The 4,356-nt window shown below is 43.9% G+C and overlaps 1 long non-coding RNA gene across 1 annotated transcript; it reads left to right on the forward strand.

The window, feature by feature from the left end:
- The first annotated feature begins 2,173 nt into the window (after window positions 1–2,173).
- LOC107301299 lies at window positions 2,174–4,063 on the forward strand. Its single transcript, XR_001549277.1, has 2 exons — window positions 2,174–2,356; window positions 3,811–4,063. It is a non-coding gene; the product is annotated as an uncharacterized LOC107301299 (long non-coding RNA).
- Window positions 4,064–4,356: the final 293 nt, after the last annotated feature.

A 4,356-nucleotide genomic window follows, 5' to 3' on the forward strand; every position in this document is an offset into this window, starting at 1 on the left:
GGTTATGGTTGGCCGCACCGTCAGCCAGCAAACTGGCCTTTGATTTCTTCCGTTAACATTTTGACAGCTTGGCTGTTTTACTTATTTATTAAGAAAACCGATAGGGCTGCCCAACTCATGGGTGATTCCAGGCAGCTTACAAAGATAAAACCCCAGTAAAAAACAACAATCCCCCCCCTCTTCTGGCAACATCAAACAGACCGACCATTTGAGGCTCTCTGAATCACTCTTGGATTCCTAGACCCATTGGCAAAACTGCGTCTTCAGTATCTTGTGAAAGAGTGTCAAAGTGGGGGCCTATCTGTTCTCTGCAGAGATGTCCCAAAGGTGCTTTTTTCAGGAGGCAACTGGACTTTCTGGTTTTTCCTTGAAGACGTTTCGCTTCTCATCCAAGAAGCTTCTTCAGCTCTGACTGGATGGTGGGGAATGGAAGGATTTATACTCCTCGCAGACAGCTGGTCATTTGCATCGTTTTAGAGAGTCGTTGAGGCTACTTGGAGGTTTACCTGTGTCCTCAGGGTCACCTGAGTGGTGCAAATGGGTGTGGAGCCTTCTTGGAACTGCTGAAAGGACTGGGTTGTAGACTGGAGACAGATGATAGAAAAACCTCCAGGTGGCCTCAACGACTCTCTAAAAGAAGGCAAATGACCAACTTTCTGCAAGGAATGTAAATCCTTCCATTCCTCACTATCCGGTCAGAACCGAAGAAGCTTCTTAAATGAGAAATGAAGAAAAAACAGAAAGTCCAGTTGCCTCCTGAAAAAGCACCTTTTGGACAACCATGACCTGGATGACGGAGAATCTCCATAGACACTCTGCAGAGATGATGTTCCATAAGAAGGGAGCCACCACAGAGAAGGCCCAGATGGACCTCCTTAAGAGAGGGGATCTCTAACATCCCCTGTCTCCCTGCTCAGGTAGAAATAATAATAACAACAACAACAATTGTCGATAAGAAAGACCAAAAAGTCTGGATAGTGGACGTGGCAGTACCTGGTGACAGCAGAATAGACAAGAAAGAACTGGAGAAGATCACAAAATACAAAGACCTACAAATAGAAATAGAAAGACTGTGGCAAAAGCAAGCAAGGGTGGTACCAATAGTAATAGGCGCCTTGGGTGCAATCCCAAAACAACTGGAGCACCACTTGGACACCATTGGCATTGACAAATTCACCATTAGTCAATTGCAAAAGGCAGCCTTACTAGGAACTGCTTCCATCCTGCGACGATATCTGTAATAGCATCAAACATCCACATCTGTCTATCCCAGGTCCTTGGTAAGGACTCGATAGGTAGACAAAAATGCCAAATCCAGTCTGAACATCTGGCTGACTGTGCGACGATCAATAATAATAAAAATAATAAAGGTGGAAGGGACCTTGGAGGTCATCTAGTCCAACCCCCTACTCAGGCAGGAAACCCTACACCATTTCAGACAAATAGCTGCCCAGTCTCCTCTTAAAAACTTCCAGTGTTGGAGCATTCACCACTTCTGGAGGCAGGTTGTTCCACTGGTTAATTGTTCTAACTGTCAGGAAGTTTCTCCTTAGTTCCAGGTTGCTTCTCTACTTGGTTAGTTTCCATCTGTTGCTTCTTACGACTAGGAAAAGACGGTCCTTCAAATAATCTGGTCCCAAACCACGTAGATCTGAGACCAGCTTATTTGAGTGCTCTTTCAACTCTTGTCTCCTGCAAATTTCCACGGCTTAATTACTCCACCTTTCCTGTCATCTGTTTTACCTTTAAAGCAAATTATGAAATAATGAGCTAAAATAATTTAGATTCTGCAGGCGTGCACATATATTTGGGAAGCTGCCGTTCCATCAGTGGCACGAACCTGGGCTCAGTTGGAACTCAGCACCATTTAGGGGACCACCCAGCACCCGTTTCTGCCCTAGAATATCCTCAGCCAAAGCTGTTTTCTGTCTCCGCAGTTTAACTTTATGGAGTTTTCATGGCCTGCTTGTGCTCAGCAAAGCAGTTTTGCTCCAGTTTTTTTTTCCGTTGCGCTCAGAATCTCCAAGCTGCTGTTCTGGCATCCCTTTCTGAGAGCTGAGAAGCATCCTTTCGTCTCTGACTGTGCCGTTAATTACGCTCCTTGGACCAATTGTGTTTCTGCTTCGCTTTCTGAAATGCGCCTCTTTCCCCCCCCCCCCCCCCGCAGGGTTTGAACTCCAAACCCGTGGTCTCGTTTATAGCCGGAGTCACTGCTCCTCCGGGCAGGAGAATGGGCCACGCAGGAGCCATCATTGCTGGTGGAAAAGGTGGAGCCAAAGAGAAGATTGCAGCCCTGCAGAAGGCTGGGGTCATTGTCAGCATGTCTCCTGCGCAGCTGGGATCCACGATGTACAAGGTCAGTCGAGCAGTTCTTGAAAAATCTGGGTAAACAAGGCTGCTTATTTGAGGAGTCCAGGCAGAACCCAAATCTTGGCCGCTGTGAAGCCTGCTCTATTTCTTTCTTAGGTGGGGTAAAAAAATGGACCGATTTGGAAATGTGCGTTCCTGCCCTTATTCGATTGTGCGTTGTGGCTTTCCTGGCTTAGGTCCCATTTCATGTTTCTTGCGAGGTTAAAATGAGGCAATTGTTACCTGCCAGGCTGAGATGGATGGATGGATAGATGGATGGATGATGATAGATGATAGGTAGGTAGGTAGATGACTGATGGATGGATGGATGGATGGATGGATGGATGGATGGATGGATGGATGGATGGATGGATGGATGGATAGATAGATAGATAGATAGATAGATAGATAGATAGATAGATAGATGATAGATAGATAGATAATAAATAAGTAGATAATAAATAGGTAGATGACAGGTGATAAATAGGTAGATATAGTGGTAGGTAGGTAGGTAGGTAGGTAGATAGATAGATAGATAGATAGATAGATAGATAGATAGATAGATAGATAGATAGATAGATAGATAGATAGATAGATAGATAGATGACAATAATTAGGTAGATGACAGGTGATAAATAGGTAGATGATAGTGGTAGGTAGGTATGTAGATAGATAAGATAGATAATAAATAGGTAGATGACAGATAATAGGTAGATGATTATGTAGGTAGGTAGATAGATAGATCGATATATTAGTAGAAGACATAATAGGTAGATGATTAGGTAGGTAGGTAGGTAGGTAGGTAGGTAGGTAGGTAGATAGATAGATAGATAGATAGATAGATAGATAGATAGTAAATAGGTAGATGATGGATTAGATAGGATAGATAGACAGACAGACAAACCTGTTACCCTTATTATGTTCTTGTATTGTTCGCTGCCCTTAGCACTCAGAAAACAAAGGGTCATTATACAGAATTACAGGCTGTGCAGCTTATCGATAGTGGCTGTAGCCCTCCGGATCAGCTAAAAAAATTCACGTTTGCCAGCCTCCGGCTCCGGCAGTTAGCACTCATCTGCCTTCTTGTGAGATCAGAGCATTTTGACAAGGTGCTATTTGCAGGCCAGGCCAGGCAGAGGCAGTCTGAAACAAAAGAAGAGAAACGGGAAAGGAAGACGATGGGGAAAAATTTGTTGCAGTTTTGCCTGTGGTTGTTAATGCTCGTGTCAGACGCACCGAGGCACTTCTGGGTTGAAAAGATTAGCCAGTGACATCACCGTTGCCTCGAGGATGCCCACTTGAGGGTTCCTTTCATGCCCCCGGCAGGAGCTGGAGCAAAGGACAGGAGCTCACCCCATCCAGTGGCAACGCTCGGGTCTCAAACGCGAGCTTGCTCACCTCAACCGTGCAGCTTTGGTTAAAAACCTCCTTTTTCTCTTTCTTTTCTTCTTAATCCTCCAGGAGTTTGAGAAGAGGAAAATGCTATGAGAAAAGAATCTTAAGAACGGTCGGGATCTCTCTGCAAAAACCACGCACTCTTCACTTCCCTCCACGCCCTGTATTCTTCGCGTACTCCAGTTTATTTGTCGGAATACAGCAGCGCTCCGTCTTACAAAGTCAAATTTTAACACCACCAGGGTTGGTTTTGGTGGTGGGTTCTTGATTTCACACATGATTGTACGTGATAAGTCAATAAATCAATCTACTACTATTACTAAATTCAATTTTTTTGAAGCATGGATGCTGGGTACCTTTTTTCTTGCAATGTTCGCGTTGTATAAACGGGATTTTTTTTTAAAAAAAAAACCCAAAAACAGTGCCTAAACTGTTCAGAAGTTTTACCGACTGCTAAAATGTATACTTTAATATTGCTTTTCTGTTTGAGTTTGGGGATGTTATGCTTTGTATCTGGCTGGCGGATGTGCCTAATGCAGAAAACTATGCTTCCTGTGGTTGGTCCTCAAAACAATTTTTTTTTAAAATATACATTTTTTTCTCAGCTGTTTT

Source organism: Protobothrops mucrosquamatus, unplaced genomic scaffold, assembly GCF_001527695.2.
Source record: "Protobothrops mucrosquamatus isolate PMUCROS unplaced genomic scaffold, P.Mucros_1.0 scaffold11327, whole genome shotgun sequence".
Taxonomy (NCBI): Eukaryota; Metazoa; Chordata; class Lepidosauria; order Squamata; family Viperidae; genus Protobothrops; species Protobothrops mucrosquamatus.